The 27,838-nt window shown below is 35.3% G+C and overlaps 1 long non-coding RNA gene across 1 annotated transcript; it reads right to left on the reverse strand.

Annotated features, from left to right (window-relative positions):
• Positions 1-1,270: 1,270 nt before the first annotated feature.
• LOC131047949 (uncharacterized) lies at positions 1,271-27,838 on the reverse strand. Its single transcript, XR_009106330.2, has 4 exons — positions 27,655-27,838; positions 27,505-27,567; positions 27,055-27,182; positions 1,271-1,821 (listed from the first exon to the last, which is right to left on the reverse strand). It is a non-coding gene; the product is annotated as an uncharacterized LOC131047949 (long non-coding RNA).

Consider the following 27,838-nt stretch of genomic DNA (forward strand, 5'->3'; position numbering starts at 1 on the left):
CAATAAAAGATAATTATATGTATACAACTCTCTATATAATAACCCTAAAACTTAACTCTAATAATCTTTTAGTAAAGGTAAACCTCAACTCTCCCTAAGGTGGACTGTGGACTAGATATACATAGCTTACTTCACAAGTTCAACAAGTAAATGGCAACTCATCGACTCCAAAACCAAATAGACCTAGATTCTGTGAACACAAATTTAACCACTCATAACCTTGAATACTACTTGATAATACCATGGTCTTAGGGATATGATATCTCCCAATGTATTGTTAGGTTGATCCACCTCAACACTTTTCACTCCTAAAATTCAAATTTACCCATTACAAAAGTCACTCATTAGATCCATACCAACAGAACCTAAATTCTATATAAGCTCATATACATCACAATACCATATCTACGCCAATTGTCTACCAACATTTAACCCACCTTCAAAAATTTCAGTCCCAAAATATGGCAAGGTAACAAAAGAGGTGAAGAGTACTCTAATACCTTGCTTGAAACCCTATCATCAATGTATGATCTAGACAGGTTACATTCTTGATGTTGCCATGCTCTCTTTTGATCAGATAACTATTGAACATCGAATCTTGAACCAGACCAAGATTCAATCCTGAATTAAGTACCAAAGATTTGCCAATGGTAGTTATAATCATATGTAATTGTAAGCAAAAATAAAATAAAATGTGATCCCAAAGCATTACATGAATGTTGGCCTAAAAAATGGTGAAAGTTCATATATCTACTTGTGTACAGAACTACAAAGCCAGAAAAGAAGTTTGCTGATAACCTCCTAACAAAACCTGTGGGTTTAAATGTAACAGCCTGCAATCTATGCAAGCACGGACAGAAGAATTCAAACATCTAAACCCTACTTAAGTTTATTCCCATTTCCATGTTTTGTTTTCCTTCTTTTTATAGCTGCATGGCAGAAAAATTAAGCGAAAGAATAAGAAGATATTGTTCGAATAATGACAGTTCATAGCCTCATAAACATTTTGTAGAACCCTGCAACCCAAGCAGATGACAAACAATTCTTGCCAGGTTTCCTTCTCTAAACTCTTGTAGATGACGTAAAATATAAACAGTTAATGATATTAAATGGAGAAACAAACCACAGTTCAAATTCCAAAAGATTACCGTAAGAAACTTCCAGAATTAAAGATCATATAATTGAAAAAATATCCAAATTAATGAGAAGAGCAAGCAAATATTCTGTAAGAAATTCAGAATTAATAATCATGCCATGTTGCAAAAGCGAGTAGATAAAATTTCATGCCGTGGCATATTTTTAAAACTGCAAGGTTCTTTGAAATTTGTTTTTATTGCAAATCTTTCCAGTTTAGAAGACTGTAAACGCCGTACAGATAACATGGATGGCATATCAGTCCATCCTATATTCTCCTGAGGAAGGGGGCTACAGACATACCCCCAAATCTGGTCACTGAGAACAGATCTTACATTTCCCTTTATGCGTTAAAGCAGACTTCGAAGTTCTAGTAACAGCAATGTCAGAACTAAAGATACTGAAAGCAGCTGCAAGAATCGCTAAAAGCAGAGCCATTCAATCCAAATGGTCCAGTGTGCATAAGCATACATATTCATGCAGGAATTAATTTGAAAATAAATTGAGATTTATGCAAATCCGTTTTTCTTCAAGAGATAAAGGCACGTGTAAAACTTTTCTTCAGAAGGCGAATGAACGTGCAAGATACAACAATTTTCTTCACCCCAGAATTCAATTCAGCAGCTGATCAATTATCTTCATAAGGTACGGCAGACAACTTCTTCATAAGGTAATGTAACCTTCAAACTATGATAAAATCGTAAGGGTGTTAGGCTCACCTTTGACAGTGTCCAAACAAAAACTTCTTCCAGAAAACCATTCAATGCACAATTCAAATGAAACATTCATTCTTGCAGGAAATATAAAAGCACATAGCACAATCAGATGAAACACTCTTCAGAGCAAAACGCTAATAGAACCAGACATCCATTTTCTGTGGATTTTTCAATTGAACAATGAAGGTGAATCTCAATAGATGCACTAAGTTAGCAAAGCCACACCCAGCAAGGAACTTCAAATCTCATGTACACAGTACATGCTACAAAGAAAATTAGTCACATTTAGAAATCATTTAAGTTTTTGTGAAGATTGTTGGACGTGGCTATTTTTCATACAAATGGCAATCCGTACAAATATCCACATCTGCATAAGACGACGGATTTTGACTGGATTTTATGTGTTTTAACAGCACTGTGCAGGTGGATTATGAGGATTGGGTGAATGAAAATCTTGTAAAAATCCATCGTATTATGGGGATTTGAGTTTTCGTCACCATGCCATTTTGTGTGGAGAATAGGTGGAGTCAAGGTTGTTGAAGTCGATGGGACAAGCGGCTAATAGATGTCAGGTAGAGTTAGTTTATTCACCATCTAGGAAAAAGGAACCGGTAATTGAACACGTTCCAATGGCTGTGATAGCATTTGTTGATTACGCCCACACTTGTTGATTTAATATCCAATATTTTTTACGACATTGCACCAATAGTTGTCACTTATGATGGAATGAAATGATCCCTAAGCACTAAAAAGCAACGAAACATGTGATGCCACATCAGTGCACAAGTATTGGTCTCGCTTTTTTTTGGCTGTTTTGGACACCTTGGCAAAAAGCATGTTGATGTGGCATCATATTTGATGATGTGGCCCTGAAACCTTAACTAGTATATCTATATTTAAAAAATATATGTAAAATATTCCAAGAGATATCTTATAATAGAAGAGAATCATCTGTAAAATGAATGTTCTTCTAAAATACTAAACATCAAGAATACAAATCTATTAAAGTCCTGCATGCAAAAAGCTAAGCTGTGAATCTAACTGGAAACAAGTGGCGAGGGTTCTATTTTATTTGGAGTAATTATGCCGAGAGACATCTACAATGACATCAAAATGTCCGTAAACAAAAACCCATTTGGAGTAATAAAATTTTGGTTGGAGTAATAAAATAGAACCCTCACATATTTCATGCATTTACCCATCATTTGCATGTCAAATTGTTTTAAAAATGGATTTTTGTTTACAGACATTTTGATGTCATTGTAGATGCCTCTCGGCATAATTATAAGTAGGGGACTTGCCAAGCAAGCTGCTGTAAAATATCAGAAGCGATTTGAAATTTCCACATAGAATTTTGAGAAACGCAAAGTTGTTGGAAATGTGAAGTCCAAGGGTCACATGACCTTTTGGCTATGTGAAGTCCAAGGGTTACATGACCTTTTGGCTTTTGCATATGATTGTATAAATGGCTGTGTGCAGACCATGTATGATGTAGTACTAGATATTGATTCATAGAAATTATTCCCTGCTTTCCCATGGATGTAGCCAGTTATGGTGAACCACGTAATGCATTGTGTAGTGTTATTTTCTTTCCGTTGTTTTGTGTTGATATGTTTTTTCTCTGCACATTTGAATTAATACGATAATTTTTTAATGGATTTTTTGTGTTTTAACAGAACTGTGGAGACGGATTATGAGGATTGGGAGATTGGACCTCATGCCTACCATAGTAAGCTCTTGCCAATCGAGCCAGGCTACAAGACTTACTAATTAACCATTCTAAGAGATATTTTTAGCGATGTGTCAAATTATAATAATTATATCAAGATTCAACTACATAGTTTTTGAGTCAAACTCGTTGATCCATTTTTCATGGGTAGTGGTTCACACAAACCCTTCTCTCATGAGAATGAATGGTCTACTTAGCACTCGTTGCATTTAGGTGATGCTTATAAAGAAGAAGAATCAAGACTTCTCAGGAGACCATAGATCATAGTACTACTCTGATTCAAGTACTTAACCATGGAGTTTCTCCCAAGATCAAGCCCACTTAGTTGCTACCTCATTTGCAAATGGACCATTCCTTATGATATATGAGTCAATAAGTTTAACTCGAAAACTTTATAGTTGAATCATAATATAAATATCATAAACCAATTAAAGATATCAGTTTTCCACAATCCATAATGCTATTTTTTGTTGTTTCTAGATTTGACCATGTTCCTTTCTTGTATCAACGTTTCAGATCACACTCTATGATCCATCATCGGGATGTTAGAGAGCTCAAGGAGTAGGAACACAGTCAATTTTAGAAACAACAAAAAATATCAGTATGGATTGTGGAAAACTGATATCTTTTTTGCATCTACTACTTGAGCTCTCTAACATCCTGTAGCGTCGTAAATTGTACGCACTTGCTAGGGTGGTACAATTTCACACCTAGTTTAGCACCCGCCTTGGCGCATTTTGCATTTTGCATTGCATTTCCCCTTTAGCACTTAATTAATTAAATTAATTAGGTCTAAGGTCCTATTTTATCATCTCCCATATCATAAAGTTGGGCCCTTTCATTAAAGTGTGCCCCTTTCATTTTATTCTTCCAATACATCATTTAATCAAAAACCCTAATTAGGTCCTATTTTGAACTTGGGGGCTTGATTTCAGGGGTCAAAACATCTCGAAATCACCTGTAACTTCGGGATTCTCTCTAAAATCATCATATCTGACGGCCCTGAAAATTTGGTGAAAAGTTGTCGGGACCATGGCGCTCGTGCAACATGGTCCCGGACATTTTTCCCGAAATTTTGGGAGCACGATCCAATCATAAAATAAAGCTTAACCCCAAGAAATTGGCGGGACATTCAATCTCTAGGTCGGCCAAAATACGAATTTACGACCTAGGGTTTCATACATAAAAGCTCTCTTTCCTCATTTGAAGGGATCGAATTTTTGGTTTCCAGGAACTTCATAGGCAGCGAAAGAGCAAATCTTTGAAGACTTCAACAACATTCAACATCACTCTATCAAGCATCTATCAAATTCATTCATTCATCCATTTAGGGCTTGGAAGACATTGAAGAACAATAGGAGATTACCGACTGAAGATTGGCTTGTACTCCTCCCTTGAGGGTTGGGTATGATTTCATATTGTTTTCATGTCCTTACATAAGCTTTGATATATCATTTATTCATGCTTTAGATCACATTGCATCTTGATTTAGAGCATTTGCATCATCATTTACAAGCAATTAGGGTTTACTTTCTAGGTTGCTCTAGTTTGCTTTCTTGCATTTTGGACCTTGCACACACACTAGGTCTGCACACACAATACATTTTACAAAACAACTTGGCTATTCGTGGAGGTGGAAATCACCGAAGTGGGGGTTTGACTAAGGCAAAACCCTATATAGCCGCCCTTCCCCTTTTCAAATATTATTGCAGGTTTCGGGACTCGGACGACGCCGCAGGTTGCAGATCCGGAAGAAGCAGACTGAGACCGGCCTTCCCACCAAATTTCAGAACAAAAGACCAGGACAGGGGCGTGGGGCGCCCTGGTCCTGCCAGGACAGGGGCGCTGGGCGCCCTGGTCCCTTCTGGGCGCCCTGGTCCCTACTGGGCGCCCTGGTCCCTGGGACAGGGGCGCTGGGCACCCTGGTCCGACAGCATTTTCAGCATTTTTGACAGCTTTTTCCAAAGTGCAAAAACAGCAGTTTCCGGAGCAGTTTCAGGGGCAGAATCAGGACAGTGGCGCCCGCGCCCCCGTCCCGAACATTTTCAGTCAGATTTTAACTCCGGGTACGCACCTACATTCTTATTTCATCCTTGTATTTACAGCTTTCCATTGTTTAAGTTCAATTCTGCAATCTTGTTATTAGTTCATACTTGCACTTTGGGGTTAGGGATTGAACTTGCATCATTTGATCTTCCAATTTCAACAAAGGAATAGAAATCCTAATAGATATCCCGTGGCTCTCTCTTTCACCAAAAGAAGTAGCCAATTGTGCGATATCTCTAGGCTCTTTCGTATTCCGTAATGTGTGTCAAAAGGTAGGATTAGGGCATGTTAACCTAGTCTCGCTTTTTCCCCTACACATTTTGGTGAACCCGACGTGAATCTATCATTGCTTCCTCTTGCATTGCATTTGTTAGATCTAGATCTAGATTTAGTGTGTTTTCATTTCATTTTCATTAAAAAGAAAAAAAAGAAAAAAAAAAAAAAAAAGTGTGTTTCTTTGCATTGTGTGTTTAAATTTTATGCAATTTCAAAATGTTAGATTTTTATTTGCAAGATGATCATATTTGTGATGATTATGAGTTAGATGAAGCTTTAGATGAATTTTTGAAACCTAAATATACCAAACCTTCATTTTACCAAAAACTCATAAACCTTGTTACTATGCCATTTAGATGTGATGAGAAAGATAAGTCAAATGGTTCCTCTCAAGGGTACATTCCTATCAACTCTTCCACTGAATCTAGTAACATGGTTGTGTTCAATAATCCCCTCTATGAGGAAATATCTCCTTTTGAATCAAAAGATAAACCTTTTAATAGATATGATCATGCTTTGTGGGATGATGCCCTTGATGCCTTTGTGTCTCCTAAAAAATGCTCCCTTCATGAGGATCCTTGTGTGCAAGAAGATGACATTATCCCTACATTTCCTAGTGATGGCCTTTCCTTTTCCAACAAAATTCCCACTAGAGATGATGAATTAATGATAAATGCTTACCCTTCTCCTAAAGTTTGTCTTACCCATAAGCATCCCTTAGAGAAAGAAGATGAAATAATAAGCAATTTCCTTAATTCTCTCTCCCCTAAAGATCATATTGAACATATTTTGAGGAAAGAGGATGAGTTTAACACATTTATTGATGCTTTCCCTCCTAAGGATGAAGAATTAATAAACAATGTTATCTCCTCTCCCGAAATTGACAATACTTTAAACATTCCTTTCAACAACCTCACTATTTGGGATGAACCATTAGAAGAAGGTGTAGATTACTCTCTCTCCCTTGATAATTTCTCACCTTCCTTGAATCTCAATTATTCTCCCTCTAAAAATAAAGCATCTCCCTCTCCTCAACTTGGTTCTACTCATAAGGAAACCCTAGTTCAAAGCAAGATGGTTAACATTTCTTTCAAAGATCTCCCTCTCAAAAGTGAGACTTTAGAGAGTAGTGTTGATCCTTCTCCTAGAGAGTTTATTCCCCATGTAGATCCTTTGATGATAGAGGATGATATGACCTTTCCTCTTCTTACTAGAACATCAATGCTTACCCCTTGTCTCTCTCCTAAAATTGATTTAATCCGTGATAAGATTTTAGTGCAAGAGAAGACTATCAATAATTCTTCCAACACTTTTGTTCATTCCTCTAAACCATCCTCAATCAATTTGATACATGTGAATGAGACACCTAATAAACCTCTCTTCACTATCCAAGGTGCTTGTCCTTCTCAAAATTCTCAACCTTTAAATAAGCCTATCTTAGTGGTTCAAGGTGGTTATGCTAATAATTCTTTTTGCACTCCTAAGAAACCCATTATTACTGTGCAAGGAGGTTATTCTTCTAAGAGCCCTTATGAGTATGCTAAGCAACTAACTAGAGAGAGTTATCATGCGGTTGCTCATACCTATAACACAAGAAACAATAGGCAACCTAGTCCTCCTCCAGTTATCCCCACTTCACTTCCTCCTTCCCAACCTATTCTTCCTCAAGCGCCTCGTATTTCACAAATGCTTAGTAAGGACTATGATCTCATAGAACAACTTAAAGCTACCCCTGCTAAGATATCCCTTTGGGATTTGATCCAAACTTCTTCTGCTCATCATGGAATGTTACAAGATGCCTTGAAAGATTTGAATGTTCCTCCACCTAATACATCTAGTAATATAGTGTCTTTGGTTAACTCTATGATGAATCCTAAAGCTCAAATTGTGTTTACTCAAGATGAGTTGCCTACTAGTGAAATTCAACATCAATATGATCCCTTGATGATTGTGGTTATCATAAATGACACTGCTATAAGACGAACACTGATAGATAATGGCTCTGGCCTTAATGTGTGTAGCATTAATCTATTGCATAAGATGAATGTGGATACATCCCTTATTGAGCCTGACTCTCATCCCATTCGAGGCTTTGATAATGTGGCTAAGTCTTCATTAGGTATTATCACCTTACCCGTCACAGTGGGACCTGTTACTTTGCCTACTCCTATCCATGTTATGTCGGGAAATTTAACATACAACTTGTTATTAGGGAGACCTTGGATTCACAGTATGCAAGCTGTCCCCTCTACATTGCATAGACAAGTTAAATTCATTTATAACAATAAGACATATACCTTGATAGGCGATACTAATCTTCAGGCTTGTTTGCAAACATCTACTTCCAAAGGGAGTTCTTCTAAGCCTTCCTCTTCTAGTAATGACTCTTTGAACAAGATACCTATGGATAAATCATCACCCTCTAATAATCAAAATTATTTGGATGAGCCTAAAGCTCCTGAAGAAGATCCTTCTGGACTTGAGTCTACACATGAAAAGGCTTTTGATCCTGAGAAGGTTCTCGCGGAAGACGATTGGGGATCTCTTGATTTTAATCCCACCTTTGTAGGTGAATATAGGGTTCCTCCTAGAGATCTTAAAGGTAAAAAGAAGGAAGAAACTAGAGATCAATCAGTCTTACCTGAATCTATGAGCAATAATTTTGTGGCCGCTTCTCAAACTTCTTCTCCTCACACCTCTAATTATGAAGAGTTTGATTCTTTGTCTTATGAAAAACCACCTTCTCTTCCTGAAATGGCTGATCGTTATGGTCGTGGTTTTCGCATTTTTGCTAAGCATGGGTATCATGGAAATGGTTGTGGCGCTCATGAACAAGGGATAAAAGTTCCTCTAGAGACTAATTTTCACAATTATGCCTTTGGACTTGGCTATAATCCCTACAAACGCACTAAAGCATCTAAAAGACCATCTCTTAATGTGAATGCTATATTTAATAGTGACGAATCACCTTCTACTTCTATCAACTCTCATTCCCTTCATAAGGAAATCTTGGCGATGAACAAATCTCTTTATGAATCCCCTCAAATTTCTAAATCCACTTATGAATCTTTAACTCCTATTCATCATAAAGTCCTTTCCTCTAGGGATAAGGCTCTAATAAATTACACTCATCCCTCTTCTAAGATTTCTTGTGACTTTTCTTCTTCAATTTTTATCATTTTATACATGTTTTTGATCTCACTTATAGTTGAGCATTTAGCATGTCATATTCAAATACCTCATTCAATCTATCATGTCTTTAAATAACAGTAATGGCTATTATGTTGCTCATCATTATGTGACATTGGTAGCTCATTTACTGGGGGCTCATTGTCATTCATGATGGTACAATTTCAAGTGCAATCATATTTTTGAAGCAACAAAACCTAATTTTCTATGTTATCTCATGTTCCTATGGGGACAAGAGTGATTTCATACATCTCTTCTTTTGCTTATGTCCAAATCTCTCCCTAGAAGATTGTGTAAGTCCCTCTCATTGTCCTTATCCTTGGGAGGCAATGATCTTTCCTTATTTTTATCTAAGGATACACTTTTTCCTATTTTGTGGATGGTGTGGACTTTATTACTTGATGTTATGCCTTGTACGCATTTGTTGTTGTTTGTTCAAGGATTCTCTCTCACAAGAGGTGTAAGTCCTTGACTACAACCTCTTTTGCACTTGGTAAAATACATCCATAATAAATTCACTCTCCCAATTGGGTTAAAAAGAGCGTCATCCTTCATTAAGAATCACTTTCACCTCGCAAAAGAAGAAAGTATTGCATTCTTATTCTCTTCTTTGTCTTATTCTAGAAGATGTTATATTTGTCTAAGACAATTCCTCTTGGGGATAGGTGTCTTTTGTATAAAGATCTTTTCTCCTCTAAGGATCTCCTTTACACATACTACAAGATATCCCTTTTCAACTATCTCATCCTTGCTTAAAGAGTGCAAAACTCTCTTGCTTGGATCTATGACATTTTTGCACTTTTGGGGTATCTTCTTTTGTGATGAAGGTAGGTATCCTTGTTCTACTTTGCTTATGACATAAACATTACACTTTTTGAGCAATGGGTCATTCTCGACACAGACTCTTAGAGCAAGATGTCACCTTTTTGTACTATACATATACAGGTTGTAGCATACTTGGGCATAGACTCCTATGAGGTGCTTCTAACCTCACTTACACACACATGCACGAGGTTGAGTGGAACTAGCGGCATAAGGCTAGACTTTCTCACTCTCCTCCCTTACATGGATCACCTAGACAGACTCTAGGGGCTAGTTTTCCATGTCCTTTTTCCCATGGATCACCTAGACAAGATCTAGGGGCGAGAAGTCCATGTTTTTCTCTCTCACTATTCTTCTCATGAATCACCAATGTGTGTATTCATGCCTTTTTTTTCTTTCTTTCTCTTTTCATTTTGTTTCCATTTACATCCTTCATCTTGTGTTAGAGAACTCCCAAATCCTCACACTCTTTGTTGTGTTGGAATTGAGATTTAGTCCTCTTTCTTACCAAATGATTCTCCATTAGTTTTTGATCTCATATCAAATCTTCTTGTGAGCATTTGTCATCAATATTCTTTAACAATTCGAAGTGGTAAACATGATACCCTGTTTCAACTCACTAAAATTAGCAAGCCGAAACAGGGGGGGGCATATAGCTACCCTCGAATTTTCATCACCTTCCTTAGTAAGCATTAGGTGATTTTGTGATCTAACGTGTGTTTTGTAGGGTGCGGTTCCTAACTATGTACTGCAGATACCGCTGGGGGCTTCGTTCGACAGACTTATGGATATATCCTTTTTCAAATAATGTTTACTTTTATGTACTTTAGCTTGCATATGCATGTAGTGTTCATATGACGGCTAAAGTGGGGGCTAAATGTAGCGTCGTAAATTGTACGCACTTGCTAGGGTGGTACAATTTCACACCTAGTTTAGCACCCGCCTTGGCGCATTTTGCATTTTGCATTGCATTTCCCCTTTAGCACTTAATTAATTAAATTAATTAGGTCTAAGGTCCTATTTTATCATCTCCCATATCATAAAGTTGGGCCCTTTCATTAAAGTGTGCCCCTTTCATTTTATTCTTCCAATACATCATTTAATCAAAAACCCTAATTAGGTCCTATTTTGAACTTGGGGGCTTGATTTCGGGGGTCAAAACATCTCGAAATCACCTGTAACTTCGGGATTCTCTCTAAAATCATCATATCTAACGGCCCTGAAAATTTGGTGAAAAGTTGTCGGGACCATGGCGCCTGTGCAACATGGTCCCGGACATTTTTCCCGAAATTTTGGGAGCACGATCCAATCATAAAATAAAGCTTAACCCCAAGAAATTGGCGGGACATTCAATCTCTAGGTCGGCCAAAATACGAATTTACGACCTAGGGTTTCATACATAAAAGCTCTCTTTCCTCATTTGAAGGGATCGGATTTTTGGTTTCCAAGAACTTCATAGGCAGCGAAAGAGCAAATCTTTGAAGACTTCAACAACATTCAACATCACTCTATCAAGCATCTATCAAATTCATTCATCCATCCATTTAGGGCTTGGAAGACATTGAAGAACAATAGGAGATTACCGACTGAAGATTGACTTGTACTCCTCCCTTGAGGGTTGGGTATGATTTCATATTGTTTTCATGTCCTTACATAAGCTTTGATATATCATTTATTCATGCTTTAGATCACATTGCATCTTGATTTAGAGCATTTGCATCATCATTTACAAGCAATTAGGGTTTACTTTCTAGGTTGCTCTAGTTTGCTTTCTTGCATTTTGGACCTTGCACACACATTAGGTCTGCACACACAATACATTTTACAAAACAACTTGGCTATTCGTGGAGGTGGAAATCACCGAAGCGGGGGTTTGACTAAGGCAAAACCCTATATAGCCGCCCTTCCCCTTTTCAAATATTATTGCAGGTTTCGGGACTCGAACGACGCCGCAGGTTGCAGATCCGGAAGAAGCAAACTGAGACCGGCCTTCCCACCAAATTTCAGAACAAAAGACCAGGACAGGGGCGTGGGGCGCCCTGGTCCTGCCAGGACAGGGGCGCTGGGCGCCCTGGTCCCTTCTGGGCGCCCTGGTCCCTACTGGGCGCCCTGGTCCCTGGGACAGGGGCGCTGGGCACCCTGGTCCGACAGCATTTTCAGCATTTTTGACAGCTTTTTCCAAAGTGCAAAAACAGCAGTTTCCGGAGCAGTTTCAGGGGTAGAATCAGGACAGTGGTGCCCGCGCCCCCGTCCCGAACATTTTCAGTCAGATTTTAACTCCGGGTACGCACCTACATTCTTATTTCATCCTTGTATTTACAGCTTTCCATTGTTTAAGTTCAATTCTGCAATCTTGTTATTAGTTCATACTTGCACTTTGGGGTTAGGGATTGAACTTGCATCATTTGATCTTCCAATTTCAACAAAGGAATAGAAATCCTAATAGATATCCCGTGGCTCTCTCTTTCACCAAAAGAAGTAGCCAATTGTGCGATATCTCTAGGCTCTTTCGTATTCCGTAATGTGTGTCAAAAGGTAGGATTAGGGCATGTTAACCTAGTCTCGCTTTTTCCCCTACACACATCCTGATGATGTTAGAGAGCTCAAGGAGTAGGAACACAGTCAATTTTAGAAACAACAAAAAAAATCAGTATGGATTGTGGAAAACTGATATCTTTTTTGCATCTACTACTTGAGCTCTCTAACATCCTGATGATGGATCACTGAGTGTGTTCCAAAATGTTGATGTAAAAAAAAGAACACAATCAAATCCAGAAACAACAAAATATATCATAAACCATTAAAATTCAACTTAAAAAAAAAACATATATGTGTTTAATATCCTAATATGATATCATTTCTCTTCTCTAGTTGTTTCATCCTAATAATGAATCATGGAGTATGATCCACAACATTGATGTTGGTAAAGCTTACATAGTCAAATCCAAAAATATTGCCAGGATTTACTACACTTTTAAAGTAAAAACAAAACAAAATATTTATCGAAATAATGAATGGTGGGGTATTTCAAAAGTAAAATTTAAAATTACATAGAGAAGTAAAATAGCTCTTCAATAAAAATAGAGTAAACAATGTAATATAACTAATAAATACATCTTTTTTAAGAGCTATTTTTATTTATTTAAAAGAGTATTCTATTTTTTTACTTTAAGAGTTTTTTTTAGGGTATATGCTTTTCATGGGGACATAAGAACTAGTTAGGCCATAAATGAGAGACCTTATCTCCAACATAAGAACCGAACAATAACACTCTAGCAAGTTTCGAACCTTGGTGGCAAGAACCACAACACAAAACAACCATCACACTATGCTAGGCAGAGAGCTATTTAAATTTACATTAGAACTATTTGAAAATTATTTTATTTTCTTTGCATTGTTTACTTAATTTTTATTTGAAGAGCTATTTTTATTTACTTAAAGATTGTTTGAAAAAAAAATCATAGTTTAAGTTTTTTATGTACATAGTCACAATATGATGGTTTGTGCTTTGTTGTCACTGTAGAATGTCTCTTGGCATAATAAAATGATTGTAAAGGAAATAAAATAGCTCCAAATTGATACCTCTCAGTATTTTTTAGATTTATTTAAGATATCCATACAAATATACATAAATGTAATGCAAATTGATGCCATGAAAACGAGATTAGTGAACAATAAAGAAATCATGTTAGTAAACTTTCAAACTAATGAAGCCCCATTCATCTCTAAAAGGAGGGGTTGTGTAACCTATGTTACCTAGGTCATCCTATAGGTAAAGCACGTTACTATGTCTACACAAGTACATCGAATCATGCACACCTAAACTACAACTGACATTTACATCAACTGCCTAGTCTCAATAGGTACGCTAAGTCCAACAAATGCCACGAACAACCTAAAACGCAAACACTATCAATTGATCAACCCATCCAACACAATCAAAACAGACAATTATATCATGTCTAAAGTCTCAATGAGTAATTTGCCTCAAAAAATTTGACTTCATCGGGCAATTACATCAATTGTCTAAGTCTCATCAGGTCAATTTGGCTCACTTACTCAAACTTTATCTTGTCCAAGCGAACAATTGACATCAACTGTCACGCTTTGACTAAATCGAGGTAGTTCAATCGATTGCACCGTATCTCCAGCATGACCTAAGGGTACTCACTGACTTACCTTTCTCCTCCTCCATTCCCAAATCCTCCATTCTATCCATGCCTAATTTTCTTAAAAATTTTTAAAGATCGCCCAAATTTTAAAAAATTTGTCCCATCTCTCGAGGGAGCATACCTAACCGCTACCTTGGTGCATACTGGGGCACGTACTATGCTTACTTGTTTTTCTTTAAAACGATGTGATAAAGCACATCGTCTCAAAGAGGGGCAAATATAGACACCCAAATCTATCCACTTAATTGAATGAATATTTAGTATTTATTTGATTATTTAACCAACGATCAACAATTAATTAAATCAATATTTAATTAACTCATCTTAAACCTCTTCTCCTATTAATTAAATAAATTATTCAATTTATTTAAAATTAATTCATTAAACCATATTCTAACAATTAATTAAATGAATAAAGCATATTTGTTTAATTAACCCCTCTCCACATTTAAATAAATAAATATTTATTTATTTAAATAAATAAATATTTATTTAAATCTCTAAAACCCTCCCACTTGCATTCTCCTACAAATGCAAGTTGCACAATTTTAGTTGAAATAAATGAATTTTATTTTAATTAAAATCCTCTTTTATCCTCACCCACTTGCTCACTAACCCCCTTCTAGACTCTTCTAATTAGCCTAATCCCCATCTCTAATCATTTGCACATTCCCAAACAAAGGTCACTTCTCAAAAATGTTTAAAAGTCTTTGAAATGCATTAAAGGCTTTTATTTTTCAACAAGTCTTTCAAAGTCTTTATGGCTCTTACATAACCATTAATGGTTAACTCAACCTCCCCACATGGTTAGAGACGTTCTTTCTAACTCAACCCTCATTTAACTCATGAGTCTCTTCAAGCATTTATTGCTTTGGGGTAAAAGTACAAACCTGTGTCACACTTTTACAAAGAAAAAGACTAACACAACAATAACTGTTCAATTTCGTCGCCATAAAAGTGTCATTTGCATTTTGAATTTGAAGATGATATAAACTGATGAAATGTGTAAAATTTGTTGAAGTTTAAGTCTACTATTTTTTGAAATTTTTTTATCAATAATTTATATCTTTTTTTAACTTTAAAGTCTATTTTTTTATTGCTCAAAAACGCCGAAAAACAGAGGGTTTGGTTCCCACCTCAAAAGTAAATGTAAATCAACTTTTTTTTCTCTCATTTTGATATCAATTATAGATCACATATTTATATAGTGCATGAAATTTTTTTTTTAAAAATGATGTATATTTTCTTTGTAATAACATTTGGAAGTCGAATACACCAGAATTTGACAGTTTTTGTCTCCCACCACAATTTGTCTATTCAATTTATGATCATCCAAAAACTAAAAATACCCTTTTGGAAAGGACTCTCTCTTCTAGTGAACCATATTTTTTTCAATTTTTTTTGAAGTGATTTGATTTTTTTTTTGTTTTTCAAAGCAAACTCGTATCGAACAAAAGAATACCTAGTTGCAGTATTTTTTATTTTTTATATATTAAATATAATCAAAACATTAAAAAAACTATATGAGTAGAATCGTGACTTCAATCTCTAAAAAAAGGTATTTTTAATTTTTTTTAATAAGTTTAATTTACCTATTGAATTTTGTTGCAAAAGTGACAAGTTTGAGAAAATCATCATTTTTTTTTATGTGGCTGCCACTTGGCATTCCACATAAATCATTCTGGCCGGAAACATTCCCGTCGGAACCCTTCCGGTCGAAACAATTGAAAAATAGTTTCGGCCGACGCAACTAGTAGTACAAGCGACCGGTTGCTTGAACCACATATAAAAAAGAATTATTTTTTCGATTAAAAAAACCAAATCAATAAAGTGCAAAATAAGTAAGAGTTATTTTTGCAAAAAATCCTTTTTTTTTTCAAATAAAGTGGCATTTTGGAGCGAGTAGGAAGATTATAAAGGAGCGAATATTTCTAATTTTTTAAAGGGGCGAAGATTTTGAATTTTTTTTCGAAAGGCGTCTACCCTTTCCAAGTATGTTATTTGAAATTATTTTTTCAATCATGCTTAATCTACAATATTAGATGTTTTTTTGGAAATTAAATATTTTTTAGATTAACCATATTCTTTAGTCACTGCGATACGACGATAACCATTACTTGGCCATATATCCAGCACTATTTAGTACTAAATTATATTTTATTTTATTTCCTAATACTTGACTCAAATTCTCTATATATTAGCTAAGTGATTTCAAGCAATTAATGTTATTAAATCACGTTCATATGTACATTGCATATAGTCAAATGTATCTAATTGAAGTATACTTAATTTCTTAATTTTTATCAATGCTTCTAAATTCTTGAGCCTAATTTTTTCATTTTCTAAATTATAAAAATTGGACTTCAAGTCAAATGATATAAATGGATGAAATTTACACATGTTAAGTTTAAAAACGCAAAATTATTTATACATTTCACTAATTACATTTTTTTTGTTAAGAACCGACAAAAAGTTATTAGATATATAACCTTTTTTGTTCAAAGCACTACATTTTGAAGATTTGCATATTTGCATGTGTTGTTTTTAGGTTCAAAGCACAAAATTTTGAAAATCTAAATATTTTTTGCAATGGGGAATAAGAGAACTAGATCAAGGTTGTATGATCATAAAATGGACGATAAGATGAAAGGTCATACAAAATGTAGTCAACAACAATCCGTTGTTGTTCAAGATCAACCTGATGATGTTCAAAAAACATCTACTCAGGTAGCAGATGAATTTTTTTTTTCTAGTATGGAAAATTTGATGGAAATGGATGAAGATAAGTCTTTTCAATTAAATTCCATCTAAAGATATGATACCTGAAAGCACATTAAAATTGCATTGTAAGAATTTGTGGGATGATTATTTTAAAAATAAGTCTATTGTTGGAAGAGCACAATTATTTGCTAAGTTATTTGGGAAAAGGGAAATGAAACTTATTTTAGAGTTGTTGGGTGTTGGTAATAAGAAAAGTTCGAGTGATACATTAGTAAAAGAAACTATAATTAAAAATTTACAAGAAGCATTGAATTGTATTGAGAACACAAGTCGAGGTGTTGATTTAAGTGTTGCACGTAAAGCATTGATGACTATGATTACTAGTAAGGAATTGACTCGTAAAAAACAAGTTAATGCAATTCCTCAATTAATGCATGTATCTAGAAGAACTGTTCAAAGATACATTAAGAAGATAAAGATGTTGGATGAAAACATCGAAAAAAATTAGGTAAATATCTATAGGGTTCCTAGAAAAGACAGAATTTCTGAAGATGTAAAAAGACAGGTCATTGATTATTGGACCAACCAATCTCGTGTTTCTTCCAATAGAAGGGATACTATACAAATGATAGATGAAGATGGTAAAAAGATTACACATCCAAAACATTTCTTAGATACAACACAAAGTGAATTGTTTGAAGCATTCAAGCAAGAATTTTCAGATGTAAAGATTTGCCAAAGGATGTTTGAGAGATTGCATCCTTGCTTTGTACGCATAAATAAGGTACGTGAAGCTGCTTGTTGTTGAAATCATGTTGAATTTCATCTACACTTGCAATCATATAAGAAGTTCATGGCAACAATTAATCTAAATCTAGTCATTCCTACAAGTACAACACAATTTGTGAAGTCTATTTTATGTGATAAATTAGAAGATTCCAATGAGTTCAAAATACAATGTATAAAAGATGAATGCAATGATTGTGGATTTTTGAGTAAGTTTGTGTTGCAAACTGAGAATTTTGATATTCATACACTAGTTATATGGAAGAGATTTGAATATGAGACATACCAAAGTAAGTCAGGAACTTAATCCAAAAAAATTATGTTGAAAGAGAGTGAATTGCCCTACATTCAGTTTATAGATAGATTTCGTAATATGATATATCCACATATCCAACATTGTCATGGTGCAAGATGGTAGGCTAAACAGTTTCGTGATTCAAAGAATTGTATTCTTTCAATTGTAGATTTCTCCGAGAACTATACATTTAGTCCTCACACAGAAATTCAAAATCAATATTATCATTCTGATCAAGTTGCAATATTTGTACAAGTTTGCTATAGACATTCACAATTTCATATGGATGGTATAGAGAGTACTGAAAATGAACCCATTATCATCAAGGAGGTCCATTTCTATATCAGTGATGATACGTGTCATGATAGGAGCTATGTAACACATTGTTTTGGAATGTTTTTTGAAGATATTAAAGATCGTGGGATAGAATGTACACAACATTGGATTTGGTCAGATGGATGTGCCGGTAAGTACATTAGATTTGAAATTGATTATTTAAGTTGTTGTTTATATATATATATATATGATTTGATTGTATATAACAGGTCAAAAGTTTAAATATATATTTAATATATATGTTATTCATGTCGAGGCAATTTAAGTCTGCAAAAGCTTTTAACTGGTTATCCCTACAACATGCTCAACGTAGCATAAAGTTTTTGTGGAACTTCTTTGAGAGTGGACATGGAAAAGGAGAGCACGATGGAGCAGGAGCATGTGTGAAGCGTGCACTTCGCCAACCTGAAATTGCAGGTAAATTATCTTCATAAATTAATATATATATGTGTGTGTGTGTGTGGGGGGGGTGTGGGGGGGGGTGGGGGGGTTGTCCAATTTTTTAAAGAAAGCGCTTCTATACAGGTAACACCATACGTAATTCTAATGATATTATTGAACGGTGCAAAAATCATTTTGTTGGTCGTGATACAACTTACAAGCGTTATTTTTGGGAAATTAAAGGTATATATATATATTCTTAAACATTCTTGGTGTTCTTGAATTATTTTTAAAATTCAAGTGTGTATGTGTGTGTGTGTGTGTGTGTGTGTGTGAAATGAACTAAAATTGACTAAATAATTTTTGTATTATTAGATCAATTAATGGTATTAGAAGTTTTCATCAAGTCATGACTACGGGATTTAGCAAGCTGCAAGAGGAAAATCATGTTTGTGTTGATTGCATTGCGAACAACAGAGATACTCATTGTCAAAATATTGCTAATGGATATGTTTTGCAATGGGATATGAAAGATTTTATCACAATGCCTCCTTACGAAGATAGTGACATTATTGATATTCATGATCCTCTATATTCAGCTGATTATGAATGTGTTTCTGATTTAGTTGCTACAGGTGCGTGCATGCATATTTTGTAGATTACATATATGTACATGTACAGATTTTTAAATTATTCATTAATTTAATATTGTTCAAAATTAATTTAAAAATGTGTAATGAACTAATATTGCTTGTAATATATATACATGCACGGTCTATTTTCACAGGTGATATTTTTGCAGTGATTGTTGATCCTGACAATACTAAAAGTGTAGATTATTATCTACTGAGATTCACACAACCAAAATGCAAGTTATTGGAATCAGTCAGTGATGATGATGGGCAATAATATCCCACTGGTTTAGTTGTTGTTGAAGGCACCTATTATCAACAAATAAAGATAGATGCAAATGGTGTAACATTCATTGATTATATGCCTGGCCAAAAAGTTCTACACTACAGTCACTTAGTAATAGCGACAAGATTGCAATTGGAGACATTGCCAAAAAGAAGACGTGGCAACCAAAAGTGGAGGTTGCCTATTGAAGATCATGAAAAAAATTAGAAATTATAAAAGATAGGGAGGATCCAGATTATATGTACCATGAGCTTTAAGTTCACTTGTCATGTTTGAACAAGTAAAATATATTAGATAGGTCTTATTTTGATAAACTCATATATATATTTAGATATTTCTAGACATGTGTAGCAATTTGGATAACTTGTGAAAATTTAGTTTTGTTGATGCATTTATTTTACGTTTTATATGTTGATTTTACATGTTTTATTCATCTATGTATTCATTTAATTTTGATTTATACATTTATAGTTTCATTTAATTGTGTTGCATATATAGTTACGCATGTATATATAGTTTCACTAAAATAAGCAACTAATTATGTTGTCTTAAGGTGTTTTAAGTGGTCTTAAGGGCATTTAAGGGGATATTTGCGTCATTGATTCTTTTATATTTTTACACATGCATGGATTTGTTTTATTCATCTATGTACATTCATTTCATTTATATTTACACATATATTGTTTCATTTAATTATGTTGTTTGGATTCATCTAATTATGTTGTCCTAAGGTGTTTTAAGTGGTCTTGAGGGTATTTAAGGGGATTGATTCTTTTATATTTTTACACATGCATGGATTCGTTTTATTCATCTATGTACATTCATTTCATTTATATTTACACATATTGTTTCATTTAATTATGTTATTTGGATTCATCTAATTATGTTGTCCTAAGGTGTTTTAAGTGGTCTTAAGGGGATTGATTATTTTATATTTTTACACATACATGGATTTGTTTTATTCATCTATGTACATTCATTTCATTTATATTTACACATATATTGTTTCATTTAATTATGTTGTTTGGATTCATCTAATTATGTTGTCCTAAGGTGTTTTAAGTGGTCTTACGGGGATTTAAGGGGATATTAAATTTTTGAAGTAAGCTCATTAAATATGTACATAAACACTTAACTAGAATGAACAATTAAATTAAATTTTAACGACTAAATTTGTTTAACAATGAACAAAATTAAAATAGACATAAACACTTAACTTTCACATACACATGGTGTGGAACCAGAGTTGGTGGACTCGTCGAAGTACTTTTCAACTTCTAGAAAACCAAAGAATGATGCTTTCAAAATCGCCCTTTTACTGGGAGATTGTGTACATAGCCTCTTGGTCTTCTAAGACGCTGAAAAGTGTACTTCGAGTCCACCAACTCTGGTTCCACACCATAGAAATTTTTGGAAATTGTCTTCCAAATATCCTTTGGTGCAAAAGCATCATTCTCATAATAAAAAAAAGGTGGCCCTTGCATGAACACATTGATTTCCTCCAAACATGGCCCAATAGGTTTCCCCATCCAACTCCAAAACTGGTTAGTCCCTCCGGACATAAATTAGAGACCATATCACACACTCCAAACATTGTTTGTTTGTATTGCATACTCTCTATGTATTTATCACCCTTTAACAATTTCCTCTGCTTTTCTCCAATTGCTCTCTTCTAGGCAGCTGATGAGCTTGTTTCCATGTGTCGCAAGGGGCCTTAAGTGGTCCTAAGGGGTCGTGCATGTGTTCTAACACGTGTGACCCCTTAGGACCACATATGACCCCTTGCGACACCATTTGGTCCTAATAGGTCCTAAGGGGTGCACATGTGTCGCAAGGGGCCTTAAGTGGTCCTAAGGGGTCACACATGTGTTAGAAGACATGTGTGACCCCTTAGGACCACAAATGACCTCTTGCGACAACTTTTGTCTTTTGTGGTCCTAATAGGTCCTAAGGGGTGCACATGTGTCACAAGGGGCCTTAAGTGGTCCTAAAGGGTCACGCATGTGTTGACCCCTTAAGATCACATATGACACCTTGCGACACCATTTGGTCTTATGTGGTCCTAATAGGTCTTGAGGGGTGCACATGTGTCGCAAAGGGCGTTAAGTGGTCCTAAGGGGTCACGCATGTGTTCTAACACATGCGTGACCCCTTAGGACCACATATGACTTCTTGCGACACCATTTGGTCCTATATGGTCCTATGGGGTGCACATGTGTCGCAAGGGGCCTTAAGTGGTCCTAAGGGGTCACGCATGTGTTAGAACACATGTGTGACCCCTTAGGACCACATATGATCCCTTGCGACAACATTTGGTCTTTTGTGGTCCTAATAGGTCCTAAGGGGTGCACATGTGTCGCAAGGGGCCTTAAGTGGTCCTAAGGGGTCACGCCTTAGGACCACATATGACACCTTGCGACACCATTTGGTCTTATGTGGTCCTAATAGGTCCTAAGGGGCGCACATGTGTCACAAGGGGCCTTAAGTGGTCCTAAGGGGTCACCCCTTGCGACACCATTTGGTCTTATGTGGTCCTAATAGGTCCTAAGGGGTGCACATGTGTCGCAACGAGCCTTAAGTGGTCCTAAGGGGTCACGCATGTGTTCTAACACATGTGTGACCACTTAGGGCTACATATGACCCCTTGCGACACCATTTGGTCTTATGTGGTCCTAAGGGGTGCACATGTGTCGCAAGGGGCCTTAAGTGGTCTTAATGGGTCACGCATGTGTTCTAACACATGTGTGACATGCGTGACCCCTTAGGACCACATATGACCCCTTGCGACACCATTTGGTCTTTTGTGGTCCTAATAGGTCCTAAGTGGTGCACATGTGTCACAACGGGCCTTAAGTGGTCCTAAGGGGTCACACATGTGTTCTACCAAATGCGTGACCCCTTAGGACCACATATGGCCCCTTGCAACACCATTTGGTCTTTTGTGGTCCTAATAGGTCCTAAGGGGTGCACATGTGTCGCAAGGGGCCTTAAGTGGTGCTAAGGGGTCACGCATGTGTTATAACACGAGTGACCCCTTAGGACCACATATGACCCCTTGCGACACCATTTGGTCTTATGTGGTCATAATAGGTCCTAAGGGGTGCACATGTGTAGCAAGGGGCCTTTAGTGGTCCGAAGGGGTCATATAAAATAATTATATACTCCTTAGGATGTATACATACACATACATACATACACCTCAAGACATGCTATGGGGGGTCGTGTGTGACCCCTCACGACCACACACGACCCCTCATAGCATGTCCTAAGGTGTATGTATATCCTAAGGCGTATATAATTATTTTGTGTATTTATGTATGTAAGCACGTATGTATTTATGTATGTGTATGTATGTATGTAGACATAGGTATGTATGTGTATGTCCTAAGGTGTACATATAATTATTTTATATCTATGTATGTATGTAGGTAGGTAGGTATGTATGTTTGTGTATGTTTGTATGTATGTGTATGTAGGTGTATGTAGGTGTATGTATGTATGTGTACGTATGTATGTAGGTTTGTATGTATGTATGTATTTGTATGTTTGTGTATGTATTTACATATGTATGCGTGTATTTATTTTCTTATATTCTAAACTAATATGATAGAATATATACAACAAAAAAAATTAAAATTAAAAACTTAAAAAAAACTAATTTTCTATTAAAAATTATTTTAAAAAGAACAATATAAATTAATATGTTAAAATAAATACATTTAAAATAAATTTAAAAAAAAAGGTACTTACCACCGAAACCCTTCCGACCGGATCTCTGAGACTTTTTGCACCCTCTTGCTTAACTCCAAGCCGCTCAATGCAAAATGAGCAACTTGGGCGGATTTCGGCACCTGTATAGGGCAAGGGCTTTCCGACCGAAAATCCCTTGCCACGAAAGTGCAACGTGGCTATCGAATGGGGCCAAATCAATCCGACCGGAATAGACATTGTTAGCCTAAAGTGTGACACAGATCCGTACGATCACCCTTTGACCATGATTATCTCCATTAACTCTTGCACAAGAGTTTATCCATTGGATTAAAGTTTTATCAACTAACTCAAGCCTAATCAAACCCTCCTAGGGTAACCCTCATGTCATCTCAAGCATTTAATGCTTCTTCCCTCTCCTCTCAAGCCATCTCATGTTGACACTTGCCATCATGGGATTGGGATTGGGTTGAAAGCCATCACATGGATCCCAAACCCATCAATCTTGACCCTTCACAAGCCCACTCTATCTTGGTCATTCAATCAACATTTTTCCTTATAAAAGGACCTCATTCCCCAAGCAAAAAAGAGGAAGAGGAAAGCATTTGTGCATTATTATTATAGTAAAATTCACATAGACATTAACTATGAGTTTTCTCATAGCAAATCTTTTACACTTGCATAAGCATTTGTTTTAATTTACAACCATCTTGAATCTTCATATGGCATCCATGGATAGTGCTAAAAGTTGAGAGCTACACTCATTTGGGACTTGGAGAGGAGAGGAACTAGGAAGAGCCAACATCATCAAGCATAGGGAGGGAGTATTAGAGTTGTTTAGTTCTTTATTTTCCTCTTTGCTTTGTTATTAATTTTTCTTGATATGCTTTGAAATGGATTCATTTTCATGTTATGCTTATGGTTGAAAGTTTACTAACATGATTTGTTTATTGTCCACTAATCCCATTTGCATGTAATATGTTGTCTGTGAAAGAGGGTTTCACTATCTAGTACTTTATTTTCTAAGAATCTGCAGCAGAATTTAGAGATTATTAGAGAAAGTTTGGAGGTGTTATCTAGATCCAAGGAAGAAATCTCGACCCATACAATTTGAACAAGAATATTCTTACATTCCAATAAATTTATAGAGAAAGAAATCACATAAGTAAAAAGAAGATTCCTAATTCATGTTTCATGCCGCTTCCCTGCACGCTATCAAAATGCAAACCCTTCCGTTATAACAAACAGGCTATAATCCTCCATTACTTTTACCAGTGGCATTTTACGTTTTAACTTATTACATATTTAAATGATATTTTATTCATCTTTCTATAGATGTGTTTTAAATAATTACATTTAGATGCATTTTAGAGTGATAGTCGAGGTGATGTATTTAATGTTGTCATTCACACATCAAAATATTGAAACTCAATAATAAATATAAAATAAATAATTTTTTATTTAAAAATAATAAATACAAATTAAAAAGTTAATCTTTCTTTTTATGAGAATTGTAAAATTAGTAAACTAATATCTCAACATCTTTCACATGACTTTTACATAAATTTATCTAAAATAAATATATTAATTACTTTTACATGTATATAAAAGAGATTACATTTCCTTACATCTACATAGAAACATTAATATACATAAACAAACAAATCTCTTATATATATATATATATATATATATATATATATATATATATATATATATATAGGGGAGAGAGCACCCACTCGTTGACCTCCCTAACTTCAAGCCTATGCCTCTCATAACTTGTGGCAATTTCAAATCACTCCCAATTTTTTACAGTAGATTATTTGGCAAGTCCCCTACCACATCAATATGCTTTTTGTACACTTAAGTTCCCTTCCACATCAACGACTTTATAGTCACAACTATTAGTGCTATATCAGTAAAAATATTGAACATTGAATCAATAAATGCTATTATAACTACTAGCCCACTCCATAGTGTACTAGGGCCCAACAATGAGAATAGTAGTCAAGCCAAAGTATTAAAAGATTCATGTCAATACTTATTCTCAAAAAGATTTCCTTAAATCAGAAAAAACCTATCATGTGATGTCACATCAATGCACCAATAAACATGATAAGCACCACTAGACTTACTTTTCTTTGGGACCATTTTGGACACTTCCACAAAAAAGCTTGTTGACTAGACCTTATATTTAAGCATGAGGACTTGAAACCAAATTATATAAGTAGGTGACTTGACAAGTAAATTGTTCTACAAAATTAAGAGCTATTTGAAATACCCACATAAGATTTTGGGTGCCGAGAAGATTTAAGATTATTTTAAACTGGATGGTCCAATGAATTTTGTAGTGTAGTTTAAGCTCCAAAATTTATGGAAGTTGGTCATCTCATGAGTTTTATTATTTAGCATATTCATTTGAAAGAGTAATAAATATAAAATAATAAAAAAAACTATCATAAAAATTGAGAAATGGGGCAATTTTCAGCCCCCACCACCTGCTTAAATCGGCATTCCTAAAAAATAGGGGCTGTTATTTTTTTTGCTTCATGAGACCTACTCTTCTTCAAAATAGATCCTAGAGTCCCCAATTGGGACACCCCAACCTTATTTCCAATTTTTAAGGAGTAGATGCTCCACTAAAATAGGAAAGGATTCCAATATATCCTTTTCTCCTAATTCAAAATTTACATTGTAACATTCCAACTGCTTAAATTTAAACAAAAAAATGAACTTAAGCAGTTGCATGGGAACAAAATTATCTATGCAGCCAGAAGAAAGTGCCTCATTAGACCATTTTTTTACTTTCATTTAAAAAATAAAAAAATCAGTATATAGTTATATTCTGATTTTTAATTTATTTAATAACTGAAAAAAATTGTCCAATCAGTTACAAAGTATATGGGGACAGAATTGTCTATGCAGCAGGAAGAATGCACCTAATTAGACAATTTTTTTGATAAATGCAAAAAAATTGTTCAATCGGATACAAACTGTTGGCTGAATAGGCATCACTGGGCATAGGAATACGGGATAAGACCCTCTTCCTAAGACATGCTCAATTATTGGATCCTTTTGTGTGTGTATATATATATATATAATTTTTTAAATTCATTAAATAACATAAATTTTTGTAGGGTGTAGAATCATTCTTGAAATTTGAGAGTCTGTTTCAGAGTGCTTGGAGCCCAGATACACCGTCCTACATAAAAAGCCTGATGTAAAACTTGGGCCTCTTGAAGAAATTCTGATTTTATTTACATGCTAACATACTTGTGCATGTCTATATGTTTTGATTTGTTTGAATGAATGAATGTTTCTAATAATGTCTACAAGACCAAACTTAATATTTACAAATAACCAACAAACAAATAAAAATACAAAACCCTCCCCCCAAAAAAAAACCCCAAAACACACACCAACTAAATCTCTTTTTCCTTCTACTGTATTAACATTTAGTCTCAATTAAAAGTTAAAAATAGCCCACTCAAATATACCGTACATGTAATGAAATGGCCTACACACTCCCCAGCTGGAATTGTAGATTAGAATAGATGAGAAGATTTTTATCGTCCCAGAGACCAAAGATTGTGGATTAGAAAAATCCAACTAAAATTTAGATAGTAGTGTGCAATAATTTCAAGAAAATTGAAATGCATAAATAGAATGCATGGCTTATATGTGAATGAATATCTTAAAAAATATAGAGAATGTTATCTATGATTAATGCATAGCTTGAATACCTAATGACTGGATAAAGTGGATAAATTTGTTTGGACACAGACAAGCTTCATAGCCTAAGAAAGGATTTATTTAAATCCTTACCTGTCACTCTGGTGCTCCGTGCCAGTAAAACCCTTTCAGAGTTCCTGCTCTTTGTCCCACTACCACAACACCATTAGCACTAAAAGAATGTCGAAATTGTAGCCCTTCTGAGCTGGATTCTGTAGTAACTGGTAAGAAAAAACCCCAAAATTAAAATAAAAATTATGCACAAGTTTAGACTCTCTTTAAGGGAAAAAATAAAAATTGAAACTTATTAATACTGTTAAGACCCGAATAAATCACAAAACCACCAAAAACGCATAAATGTCTGTCACAAGTACTGCAATAATAAAATCCTCAAGAGGGGTTTTTCCGAAAATAGGCTTTAAAGTGACGTTAGCTTAAAACCCAAAATCCGTCCAACAGCACTGGTGAAAGCAATGGAACCATCGGGTTACAGCAAAAGGGTTGGCAAGAAATCTCCCTCAAATCGTGTATTTGCTTGTTTACCTTGTCTTTACCAGTCTCGCCCAAAATGAAGGCCGCTCAGAAAGCAGATAGAAGCTGCTTTACCTGTCATGGAGAACACCTAATGCTGAGAATAAAATTCAATAACCCTGCAAGAAGCGCACTATCTATCATGCCTTTTATGGAGATTACCTAGGTAATTATCCTGGACAGCTATTTTTTGCCAGCCTGTCAAGCTCGTCTCCCAATGCATTAAATCCCATGTCTCCTGTCGTTCTGGAGGATTTCTGAGCGAGTTACAGTTTTTTTTTTTTTAATATTTTCTTCCAAAATTAAAGAGTGGCTCATTAAAACCCCTCGTATAGATAGTGGTGGC

Source organism: Cryptomeria japonica, chromosome 3, assembly GCF_030272615.1.
Source record: "Cryptomeria japonica chromosome 3, Sugi_1.0, whole genome shotgun sequence".
NCBI classification, from domain to species: domain Eukaryota; kingdom Viridiplantae; phylum Streptophyta; class Pinopsida; order Cupressales; family Cupressaceae; genus Cryptomeria; species Cryptomeria japonica.